Here is a 13730-nt window from a genome sequence, read left to right on the forward strand (position 1 = left end):
AAGGTTAAGGCTCACTTGTAGGATTCAACGGCCGGCCAGGGGTCACTTGTTGGATTGAAAGGTCAGGGTCTTAAATTGAAGTCAAGAGTCCAAGTATCATACAGGACTCAATTGTTAGGGTTACATGCAGGATTTAAAGGTCAGACACATATATAAGATTAAAAGGTCAGAGACACATGTAGGATTTAAAGGTCAGGGTCACATATAGGTGTTAATAGTCACTGTCATATTAAAGCAAATTTCCAAGCTTTTGTTGTTATTATTGTTGATATTATTTTTGTTAAGGCGAAGTGTAAGTCCAAGGTCTCCGACTGTCTCTACCCATACAAATATTTCGGTCATAAGTAACATGGTCCTTCAGTAATGAGTCTACAGTTTCAGAGCTAATGAGGATATCAGTCAACATGGATGTGCTAAGTTAGGTTTGCAACGATCAGGAGGTTCGACGTGTTGTAAAGCCGTTCCAGGAGGTCATCTGTTTGGGCTTCGTTAGCATGTATCAGAACCACTCCTTACTTGGCTCCTTGTAGGTCTGGACGAGAGAGAGGGAGAGAGAGAGAGAGGGAGAGAGAGAGAGAGGAAGAGAGAGAGAGAGGAAGAGAGAGAGAGAGGAAGAGAGAGAGAGGGAGAGAGAGAGAGAGAGAGGGAGAGAGAGAGAGAGAGAGAGAGAGAGAGAGAGAGAGAGAGAGAGAGAGAGAGAGAGAGAGAGAGAGAGAGAGAGATTCTCACTGTATAAGCAGTGTTAATGAGAGTGAACAAATGAATAGTGTATCCCATCTCCTCTTCCTCGCCCCTGCCTCATCCCCCACTTTCTCTCCCTTACCTCATTCCCCCCTTCCTCTTCCCTACCCTATACACCCCCTTCCTTACCCCTACCTAATACCACCTTGCCTCTCACCCTCCCCTCACTCTTCCTCCCCTGCCCTACCTCTTGCCTCCCTCTTCTCTTGTCACAAAGATTTAAGATAAAAATATATGTATAGTATCTGACGTAATAATTCATTTTTATTCACAAATCACCCTACAAAAATATATATAGGAGTCAAAATTTCATTACATTTGCATCGTCGTTGTATAAAATATTCAAATGTATTTTGTATTTTTGTTTAATTAATTTTTGAAGTAATTTTTGAATTGTTAAAATGAATAGTTGAAAGGTTTTGCTATAGATTTTTTATCAGATATTGAAAATTAAATATATATCGCGACGAAGGAAAAAAGAGAGGGAGAAACAGAGAAAAAAATATTGAACTTATTTTCAGAGTGATTATGGTGAGGCGATGTGGTGAGGCGATGTGGTGGGACAATGTGGTGGGACGATGTGGTGAGGTGATGTGGTGAGGCGATGTGGTGGGACGATGTGGTGAGGCGATGTGGTGAGGCGATGTGGTGGGGGCGATGTGGTGAGGCGATGTGGTGAGGCGATGTGGTGAGGCGATGTGGTGGGGCGATGTGGTGGGGCGATGTGGTGGGACGTCGTGGTGTGGTAATGTGGTGGGACGTTATGTTGGTGGGACTATGTGGTGGGGCTATGTGGTGGGACGTCGTGGTGTGGTAATGTGGAGGGACGTTATGTTGGTGGGTGGTATTGGAGCGCCGTGTTGGTGGGTCGTATTCCCATGAAATTGCAACCAATTTCGTCCAAGCTGCAGTCGACGCCAGAGACTTATTCATAAATTTAAACGAACTGTGTATTCAAACTATTTATTTTCTCAATTATTAATTAATATTATGTATTAGAGTTAGTGTATAGTTTGGCCTAAATTAGGTTAGGTGTTTAGGTTCTGTTGGCGGTTATTTGTATTTGTAGTACGTGGGTGAAGCATTTACAGAGTTGAGATTCGAACACAGGTCGTCAGCGAAGCATTGCTCGAGAAACGTTCGAACGAATCCAGTTGTGAGACGCGTGTAAACCATTGTTCATTCATAAACGGGGGGGGGGGGGGGGGGGGTTGGCGGCTGTGTGGAATGGACTTTGGTCTTTGTTTATGAGGACGGGCTGTGTAGAGACGTGCAATTCGAACAGAGGACGTGAGTGAAAATTTCGAACGTTTTCAGTTAATATTTCCAGCCCGTCCTCCAAACAAAGATCCAAAAGTGATTCCATGCACCCGTCCAAACCCCCTTGTTTATGAATGAAAAACGGTTTATACACAACTCACAAGTGATTTCGTTCGAACACTTCCGGAACCAGTGCTTCACTGACGAATTTTGTTCCAACCAGAACGCTGTAAATGCTTCACCCACGTACTACAAATACAAATAATCGCCAACAGAACCTAAACACCGAACCTAACCTAACCAATGCCTATATATGCACAATATACTAATATATTATAATATTAATTTATATTTGATAAAATTCCTGTTGTGAATGAACAGCATGTACAAATTTATGAATGCGTCTGTGGCGGTCGACCGCTGGATGGAATGGACTTGAGTCGAGGATGGTTTGACGGGATTCAAAACGGCGATAGAGGTGACTTTTAAGTTTGGACAATGTTGTGAAGATGAGCTGGTTGCTGGTTTGATGTTGATTGTAATGATCAATCTGAGGAGGGCTATTAATTAAGGCCACCACCACATCTTAGTGACTAACCTGATGCCTGAGCAGGCGAACTGCTCGTTACCTAGCTCACTTGAATCCCATCAGGATGATAAGAAAGAGAAAAAGGAAAATAAGAAATGACAGACAAGGAGAAGAAAGACGATTTAGAAATGACAGACAAGGAGGAGAAAGAAGATTTATAAATACAAATAAAATATAAAAAGGTATATTAGGAAAAGTAGAAAATGAAGGAAATACAAGATTGCAAAAAGGAGGACTTAGAGGAAGAAAAGAAACCTCTGAATGGAAGACAACAATACAAGGAGAACATAGTAGATAAGTAAAAGTGGAGAATAAGATGAGGATGAGGAGGAAGAGAAGGAGTCTATGAGGTGGAAGTCCCAGTCTTGACACCCTCACTATGACTTGATGAATAACAATGACCGGACTGTCGCCGCCCACCAGAGGGCATCCAAGCCTGCCCGAGTCCCGCCTCACCACGCTGCCCTTAATGACTTTGTAATGTAGTAATCTCTCTCTCTCTCTCTCTCTCTCTCTCTCTCTCTCTCTCTCTCTCTCTCTCTCTCTCTCTCTCTCTCTCTCTCTCTCTCTCTCTCTCAGGAATAAGGCAGAATGGCAGATAAGAAGTTCTTTAATAAGGTTATTTGTTTAATGTTGACCTTTTACCGGGTAAGACAGATATGAGACGCCATTAGTGAGTTTGTAATGTGAAAAATGTCATCTGTTTCATGGAGTGCAGGAGCCATGGGGCAGGGGAGCCATGGGGTAGGGGAGCCATGGGGCAGGGGAGCCATGGGGTAGGGGAGCCATGGGGCAGGGTAGCCATGGGGCAAGGGAGCCATGGGGTAGGGGAGCCATGGGGTAGGGGAAACATGGGGCAGGGGAGCCATGGGGCAGGGGAGCCATGGGGTAGGGGAGCCATGGGGTAGGGGAGCCATAGGGTAGGGGAAACATGGGGCAGGGGAGCCATGGGGCAGGGGAGCCATGGGGCAGGGGAGCCATGGGGTAGGGGAAACATGGGGCAGGGGAGCCATGGGGTAGGGGAGCCATGGGGCAGGGGAGCCATGGGGTAGGGGAGCCATGGGGTAGGGGAAACATGGGGTAGGGGAGCCATGGGGTAGGGGAGCCATGGGGTAGGGGAAACATGGGGCAGGGGAGCCATGGGGTAGGGGAAACATGGGGCAGGGGAGCCATGGGGTAGGGGCAACATGGGGCAGGGGAGCCATGGGGTAGGGGAAACATGGGGCAGGGGAGCCATGGGGTAGGGGAAACATGGTCCAGGGGAGCCATGGGGTAGGGGAGCCATGGGGTAGGGGAAACATGGGGTAGGGGAAACATGGGGCAGGGGAGCCATGGGGTAGGGGCAACATGGGGCAGGGGAGCCATGGGGTAGGGGAAACATGGGGCAGGGGAGCCATGGGGTAGGGGAAACATGGTCCAGGGGAGCCATGGGGTAGGGGAGCCATGGGGTAGGGGAGCCATGGGGTAGGGGAAACATGGGGTAGGGGAGCCATGGGGTAGGGGAAACATGGGGTAGGGGAGCCATGGGGTAGGGGAAACATGGGGTAGGGGAGCCATGGGGTAGGGGAAACATGGGGTAGGGGAGCCATGGGGTAGGGGAAACATGGGGCAGGGGAGCCATGGGGGGGCCATAATGTATGTATATTATTCATAAATGAAATATACATACACTGAATAAGAAGAATAAACCATGGTGAAACAAATGAAAGAAATCATGTAATCACTTTCGTCTACCGAGGAAATCTTTTCTTGGGTCAATATGCTCTGGGACCTGGTCTTGGGTCAATATGCTCCGGGACCCTGGTCTTGGGTCAATATGCTCCAGGACCTGGTCTTAGGTCAATATGCTTCGGGACCTGGTCTTGGATCAATATGCTCCGGGACCTGGTCTTGGGTCAATATGCTCCGGGACCTGGTCTTGGGTCAATATGCTCCGGGACCTGGTCTTGGGTCAATATGCTCCGGGACCTGGTCTTGGGTCAATATGCTCTGGGACCTGGTCTTGTGTTAATATGCTCTGGAACCTGGTCTTGGGTCAATATGCTCCTGGACCCTGGTCTTGGGTCAATATGCTCTGGGACCTGGTCTTGGGTCAATATGCTCCGGGACCTGGTCTTGGGTCAATATGCTCCGGGACCTGGTCTTGGGTCAATATGCTCTGGGACCTGGTCTTGTGTTAATATGCTCTGGAACCTGGTCTTGGGTCAATATGCTCCTGGACCCTGGTCTTGGGTCAATATGCTCTGGGACCTGGTCTTGGGTCAATATGCTCCTGGACCCTGGTCTTGGGTCAATATGCTCTGGGACCTGGTCTTGGGTCAATATGCTCCGGGACCTGGTCTTGGGTCAATATGCTCCGGGACCTGGTCTTGGGTCAATATGCTCCGGGACCTGGTCTTGGGTCAATATGCTCCGGGACCTGGTCTTGGGTCAATATGCTCCGGGACCTGGTCTTGGGTCAATATGCTCCGGGACCTGGTCTTGGGTCAATATGCTCCGGGACCTGGTCTTGGGTCAATATGCTCCGGGACCTGGTCTTGGGTCAATATGCTCCGGGACCTGGTCTTGGGTCAATATGCTCCGGGACCTGGTCTTGGGTCAATATGCTCTGGGACCTGGTCTTGTGTTAATATGCTCTGGAACCTGGTCTTGGGTCAATATGCTCCTGGACCCTGGTCTTGGGTCAATATGCTCTGGGACCTGGTCTTGGGTCAATATGCTCCTGGACCTGGTCTTGGGTCAATATGCTCCGGGACCTGGTCTTGGTCAATATGCTCCAGGACCTGGTCTTAGGTCAATATGCTTCGGGACCTGGTCTTGGATCAATATGCTCCGGGACCTGGTCTTGGATCAATATGCTCCGGGACCTGGTCTTGGGTCAATATGCTCCAGGACCTGGTCTTAGGTCAATATGCTTCGGGACCTGGTCTTGGATCAATATGCTCCGGGACCTGGTCTTAGATCAATATGCTCCGGGACCTGGTCTTGGATCAATATGCTCCGGGACCTGGTCTTGGATCAATATGCTCCGGGACCTGGTCTTGGATCAATATGCTCCGGGACCTGGTCTTGGATCAATATGCTCCGGGACCTGGTCTTGGGTCAATATTTGGACTTATTTCTGTCCCCTGAATTAGGAGATACCCAACGGTAAAGACTTGAACTGGTTTGCAGTTGAGTATCTATAGTTGACAAAAGAGTATCTATACTTGACAAAAGAGTATCTATAGTTGACAAAAGAGTATCTATACTTGACAAAAGAGTATCTATACTTGACAAAAGAGTATCTATACTTGACAAAAGAGTATCTATAGTTGACAAAAGAGTATCTATACTTGACAAAAGAGTATCTATAGTTGACAAAAGAGTATCTATACTTGACAAAAGAGTATCTATACTTGACAAAAGAGTATCTATACTTGACAAAAGAGTATCTATACTTGACAAAAGAGTATCTATACTTGACAAAAGAGTATCTATATTTGACAAAAGAGTATCTATATTTGATATTTCATACACAATGGGTTTATGCCCTTATGTGAAAGGTACTATCAACCTTGGATTAAAAACATTATGACTGGACCTGGGGACGGACCTGGTGACAAACACCACACATGGACCTGGGACACAAACACCACACATGGACCTGGGACACAAACACCACACATGGACCTGGGACACAAACACCACACATGGACCTGGGACACACACACCACACATGGACCTGGGACACACACACCACACATGGACCTGGGACACACACACCACACATGGACCTGGGACACACACACCACACATGGACCTGGGACACACACACCACACATGGACCTGGGACACAAACACCACACATGGACCTGGGACACAAACACCACACATGGACCTGGGGACAAACACCACACATGGACCTGGGACACACACACCACACATGGACCTGGGACACACACACCACACATGGACCTGGGACACACACACCACACATGGACCTGGGACACACACACCACACATGGACCTGGGACACACACACCACACACGGACCTGGGACACAAACACCACACACGGACCTAGGGACAAACACCACACACGGACCTGGGACACACACACCACACACGGACCTAGGGACAAACACCACACAAAACACAGTTACTGCAGGTGTGTATACAGGCAATACAATACATATTTACACACGATGCGTTGTGGGTTGGGAGAGGAGAAGGTCGCTCACACAAAGGAAAATGAGTGAGTGAGAAACAAAAACAGAGAGAGAGAGAGAGAGAGAGAGAGAGAGAGAGAGAGAGAGAGAGAGAGAGAGAGAGAGAGAGAGAGAGAATAATTAAGCACAGATGATAGGATAATCAGCATCACACAGCCCCAGACTCCATTATAAAGCAAAGGTTCAGTGCCGGCGGTCATTCTATATGTAAATTTTATGCAAATTCTCTATCAAGTTTTTATTAATGACACGAGTCCTTGTTAATTCTAATAACTACGCGACGATAACCAATCTTAAACATAATTAAATAAACGAAAAAACTGGGATTAATTTGTGTTTTATCCTTCAGGTGTGTGTAAGTTTGTTTCCACCTGTGTTGTCTAGGGGGATAAGGGCCATTAGTACAGGACCTTTCTTGTGTGTACTTTGTGTGGGTTGTGTTGTGTGTGTGTGTGTGTGTGTGTGTGTGTGTGTGTGTGTGTGTGTGTGTGTGTGTGTGTGTGTGTGTGTGTGTGAGTGTGTGTGTGTGTGTGTGTAGTGTTTGGGTACACACAAGAAGTGTTGTGTGCATGTACACTGTTGCCTGTGTGCACGTACAGTGTTATCTGTGTGCACGTACACTTGCATGTCTGCACGTACAGTGTTATCTGTGTGCACGTACACTTGCATGTCTGCACGTACAGTGTTATCTGTGTGCACGTACACTTGCATGTCTGCACGTACAGTGAGAATTGATGTGAATATTCTTGAGGTTACTTATGAGACTTTCTACTTTTAACTTATTTTCCCGTCTGTCAAACTCTTTACTTTAACTAAACTTAACTTCTGACAAACTTTCCAGTTTCCCAAAACTTTTTACCTCTGATAAATTTTTCACCTTCTCGGATACTGTTCACTATCCCCAAATGTGTTAACCTTTGCGAAACTTTCCACCATCTCCACATTTTTTTTCACCTTTCCCAAACTTTTTCACTGTTGCCAAACCTTCTATTTTTCCAATGGAATGTTTGGGAAACTTTTAACAAACTTTTTTTGTGTGAAAAATACTTTTGATAAAGTTTTTTGACAAAAAAATTGGCGAAAACATGTTACCTTTGTCACATTTTCCACTGTCAGTAAACATTTTCACCTTTTATTAAACTTTGCACTGTCCCAAGTTTTTTTCACCTCTGCCGAACTTTTCCACCTTTGTGCCCAAAGTGTTTCGTCGAACAGCTCCATGTGTTCCAGTCCTTCAGGTCACAGCATCTCCAATTAGCGTCTTGTCTTAATTATTTACAGCCGTTTACAACCGTAAATCTACAATTTAGAGTGAATTAGGCTTCTAAGAGCCTAATTCACTCTCTTAAGTATGGTCATTGACCGCAACAAAAGAATGAATTAGGATCATTAGTATTCATTAAGTGACGAGACCCAATGTTCTTGAGACCTGGGAAGACCTAGAGAATAATTTAGGGGTGAGCACTGAACTTTCTCTCAGCTTTCTCACCCCTAACTTTCACCTCTGACTTTCCTCCCTGACTTTCCCCTCTGCTTCTATCACATTCACTTCTGATTTTCACCTCTCACTTTCTTTCATCACTTTCAACCTTTTCACCTTCGTGTCCTCTCCCGGGCTGAACTTTTACATGGTCAACAGTGAGAAATATTGAAAACTGTGATATGTGAAATATTGAGAAATACTGTTATCCAAAGGCGTGGGAAAAGGTCAGTTAAAGACGACGACTTGCCCGGTAGGCGAGGCAAGGAGGTTGATGGATTGATGGCCGGGGTGGATGGTAAGGCTGGTGGATGGTAGCATGCGTACAGTGGCTGGATTGATGGCCGGGGTAGAGGAGAGGCTGGTGGATGGTTGGTTATAGCACTCTCTTCTCACTCTCTCCTCCACATTGGTCTTATTTAATGCAGTACTCATTTTCTCCTCCACACTCTCTACCATCAAGAGCTGCTCTCTTCTACACTCTTTACCTGTCAAGAGTTGTTATCCTCCACACTCTTTAGCTGTCAAGAGTTGCTATCCTCCACACTCTTTACCTGTCAAGAGCTGCTCCTCCACACTCTTTACCTGTCAAGAGTTGCTATCCTCCACACTCTTTACCTGTCAAGAGTTGCTATCCTCCACACTCTTTACCTGTCAAGAGCTGCTCCTCCACACTCTTTACCTGTCAAGAGTTGCTATCCTCCACACTCTTTACCTGTCAAGAGCTGCTCTCTCACACTCTTTACCTGTCAAGAGCTGCTATCCTCCACACTCAACCATCAAGAGTTGCTATCCTCCACACTCTTTACCTGCCAAGGGCTGCTATCCTCCCCCTCTACCTGCACCACTGTTACTTGTGTGGTCACAAAATATGTGTCTCCTGCAAGCCCAACAACAGGTGTTAATCCACTGTATAGATGGGATGTAAACACCAAAACATCACTGATGTTTTGGTGTTACAGTTAAAAATGTTTACTTTAGATCCATTTTTTATACAGAGACAACTATGACACACTTGTGTAAAACATGTGTAAAACTTGTGTAAAACATGTGTAAAACTTGTGTAAAACATGTGTAAAACTTGTGTAAAACATGTGTAAAACTTGTGTAAAACTTGTGTAAAACTTGTGTAAAACTTGTGTAAGAACACAATCATTAAATTCTCAAAGTTCCTGACTCTGTATACTCATACAAACACGCCATTAACGCGTTCATTGTCCTTTGAATCAAAGTATATCATACCTAATTTAGTATTATGCTCAGATGTATATTATACCACATGTAGTATTACGTTGTTTAAATTAGCTCTAAATCTCGGTATATTGTATATTTGTTCGTTGGGTATTATTTTATCAATTAAATTATTAATTCTATTTGTCAATAAATTGGGATTTATTTTATAATCCTGATTTAATAGGGAAATTAATCTCTTGTATTTTGAAAGACGCAATTAGCGAGTCTGGCACAGAAACTCTGCCCCTGATGTGTGGGTGTGTGTACAAGGGCTTTTGTTTGGTTCTTTTTCTTTGACACATTTTCTAGTTTTTTTTCGTGAATCTGTTTTTCCCTCAGTGCCTTTTATCGTTGTTTTGTTTGAACTCTGTCTATATGGGTCTCTGTCTCTCTATGTCTGGCTGTCTGTCTGGCTCTCTGTCTGTCTGTCTGTCTGTCTCTCTCTCTCTCTCTCTCTCTCTCTTTAAACTAAGACTTGGGTTCATTAGCAATGTCATTGATGTTCCTAATGAAACTGCAAGCTTAGAGCTGTTATCCTTCATCAGCTCTTCTGAAGCCTTACCCAGCAACTCATTTATTTGATGAGCTTATTTGTCTCTTACACTCTCTCTCCTTCTCTCTCTCTCTCTCTCTCTCTCTCTCTCTCTCTCTCTCTCTCTCTCTCTCTCTCTCTCTCTCTCTCTCTCTCTCTCTCTCTCTCTCTCTCTCTCTCTCTCTCTCTTCCTCTCCCTCTCGCTCCTCCCCATCTCTCCCAGCAACACACAGCACATCGACCCCTCCACCAGCTTACATTCCTAACACATTCACATGATCCACCAGTAAAGGGAGGCCTCTGAGGAGGGGGAATGTGGAGGGTGCGGGTTGTAGAAGAGAAGGAGATAAGAGAACACCTGAGCCAGGATTCATCAAGCACCTAAGTGTCCAATTACGAAACCTGTTCATCTTTTAGTCAATCATGGCGGCATAGCATGCATTTATCAAAGAGTTTATGAGCTCCGAGGTTGTATAAATAACCTCCAGGAAGGTTAGGTTCCTCCCACTGGCCACCACCCACATGCTAAAGGGAAACTGTTATATTATTTTTATGAGGAGAGAGAGAGATGGAGAGAGCCTTCAGAGAGACCGGGTCGACCACACACCAGTCCGTCCTCCTAAGGTTTCCCAGTGTCAAGAAAACGATCAATTTTAAGTGTCCTCTCCTAACCTGCCAGCGGACCCAAAATAGACTTTCTCTTTCACTTTCGTGCGAAAGTACGTCACTTTCGCGAGCCGCTTCCATTTTCTAGTACGACAATTTTTGGCCTTTTGTAACGCATACGAGCGAAAAGCGACGTTCTTTTTAGGAAGACAGGTTGCTCACACACAGAGGCAGACAGAGATAGGCAGAGAAAGACTGAGAAGGGGGTGATGTTTGAAGAGAGGGAAGGAGAGAGATTATGAGGGAGAGTGGGGAGATTTGGATGGAAATGGTTGGTGAAGGTGAAGGAGAAGGTGAAGATGGCAAAGGGTTTGAGAGAGGGAGAGAGAGTGAGGGGGGAGACAAATGACGAGGGTGGGAGAGGTAGGAGATAATGGGTAGAAAGTTAGGGGAAGAGAAGACATGGGTGAGACAGAGAAAAAGTTGGAGAGGGGAAATAGTGAGAGATGAGTGTGCGGCACAGCCAAGTTACCCCCTCCCCCCTCATTCCTAGCATAGATATGCACGAGATGTTAGCAACATCTCCTTTTAGACCTTTAGGACATCAGATCTCTAGGTCTCGTCGACGACCGGGCCGCGGGGACGCTAAGCCCCGGAAGCACCTCAAGGTAAGGTAAAATATTAAGAGGTTAATTGTTGTTTTTGGACATTATCTTTTGCTGGCGTTAAGAGGTCTTAGGCTTGTCTTAAGTCTTAAGACTTCTCCTAAGACGGCATGTGGTGGTGTGGCAGCGATACATATGTGCTGCGTGTTGGGGAGTGGCTCCACTATCCTCAATGACGACACCTGCCGCCACACCTGCCACCACGCCTGCCGCCACACCTGCCACCACGCCTGCCACCACACCTGCCACCACATCTACCACCACACCTGCCACCACACCTACCACCATACCTACCACCACATCTACCACCACACCTACCACCACACCTGCCACCACACCTACCACCACACCTACCCCCACACCTACCACCACACCTACCACCACACCTACCACCACACCTACCACCACACCTAAGACAACTTCAGCACGATGCTTACGAAGACCCTTAACATGACGCCAACAACAACGACCCTTACAAGAGCGCTCCTGAAGTGCCCAATCGCTTCAGTTCTGTTCGGGGGATTGAACCCGGACACTTCGATGCTGAGCCGATGACTTAGACTGCTGTGCGATAGGATCAGAATATATATATTTCCAGATTATAATTAAGCAATTAAGCCTTCTTCAGTAGTTTATTGAAAATTAATTGAATATGAGCATTTTATTGTGTGCTTTTTTCTTCGTATATTTTTGCTTTTAGTTTTAAGAAAGTATTTTCCCTCTCCATCCCCGAGGCGTTTTGAAAGACTGGCTGCCGGAGGGTCCAAAGGCTGTTCACACCACGTTCCAGCATTTCCTGCCTGTCATTCAGTCTCCAGGTCGCCCGCAGACGAAAATTTCAGGCTGTCGATCTGAATATATATATATATATATATATATATATATATATATATATATATATATATATATATATATATATATATATATATTGATTCTACTTTGCTCTGATGAAGGCGAATTAGCCGAAAACGCGTTAAGCATTTTCTATTTTTCATATGTGGTTATTCTGCATATATATATATATATATATATATATATATATATATATATATATATATATATATATATATATATATATATATATATATAATATTTATATACATATGTATGTAGACACACATTCCTTTTTTTCCTTTATATTTTATTGTAACTTTTCATGGCGTATTTTTACGTTAGCTATGAGCCTGTAGGTTGAGCCATTTGGGGCTCCATTAGAGTTCACATACACATTTATTTTTAAGCAACAAAATCACGAGCTGGGCTTCAGATACAATAAAAAAAAAGTAAAAAGGCTTTTGTCAGTAATTACCGTTTGTGTGCCGAGGAAAAATGCGGGACAGTGTTTGGAAAGAAGATTACCAATTAAGTAGTAAATTAACATTTCACTGATGTTATATATAGCCTTTTTTTTGTTCTCTTCCCCGCCACACTTTCTCTCTCTCTCTCTCTCTCTCTCTCTCTCTCTCTCTCTCTCTCTCTCTCTCTCTCTCTCTCTCTCTCTCTCTCTCTCTCTCTCTCTCAGTACAACACTCCCCAATACGAAGAAAACCCACTGGGTTGTTCATCCTGTCACTTGTACCCAGACACAGCAGGGACTTGCTTAACTGTCTCTCTCTCTCTCTCTCTCTCTCTCTCTCTCTCTCTCTCTCTCTCTCTCTCTCTCTCTCTCTCTCTCTCTCTCTCTCTCTCTCTCTCCACTGTTTCAGCAGGACACTAAATACACCATAACAGCAATAGAACAAGTGACCGCAAAATATTATCCATTTATCTGCCGTAATATTAGTTAATGCATGTGTTCTGCATATAGATTGAGGTTATCAACTAGAAATTGTTTAAGCGAACAAAAACCCACAAATGTTATTTAATCCTCTGACCTGTATTTTTTTCGTATTGTGTATTTTCAGAATTAACAGCCGCGCGTTTACAAGTATACATATGTCCTATGTTCTCTGTGAAACCTACATTTTATTGAAGCATTTTCAGATTATAATAGAGATTCCATGTTGTAATGAAAGTGCTTCATTGAACAAAATTGGTTCGTTGAACATGGTCACGTTTAACCTAATGTAATAACTTCCGCTCATTATTGTATTTCCGGAAGCTCGCCTGTTGATTACAATAAGCAGTTCAAAAATATACGGACGAACCGTATTTTTTTTTATTTTTAATTTGAACCGAGTGAAAGCTTGCGATATGTTTCAGTTGATACATAAACTGGACAGAATGTTGTGACATCGAAAAGGGTTTAATAATAAGTAAGAGCTGTACGGAAATCATAAGAAGGATTAGGAACAATAGACAAATGTTTTTTTTGCGTCGTTGATTAGAGGCCCAGACGCTTCGGGATAGCCTCATTAATCTTTGCAGGGTGACTGGTGGGTGTGTTGGGATTGTCATTGGAGGTCTGCCTCCGT

The sequence above is a fragment of the Procambarus clarkii genome, chromosome 9 (assembly GCF_040958095.1).
Source record: "Procambarus clarkii isolate CNS0578487 chromosome 9, FALCON_Pclarkii_2.0, whole genome shotgun sequence".
Classification (NCBI taxonomy): Eukaryota; Metazoa; Arthropoda; class Malacostraca; order Decapoda; family Cambaridae; genus Procambarus; species Procambarus clarkii.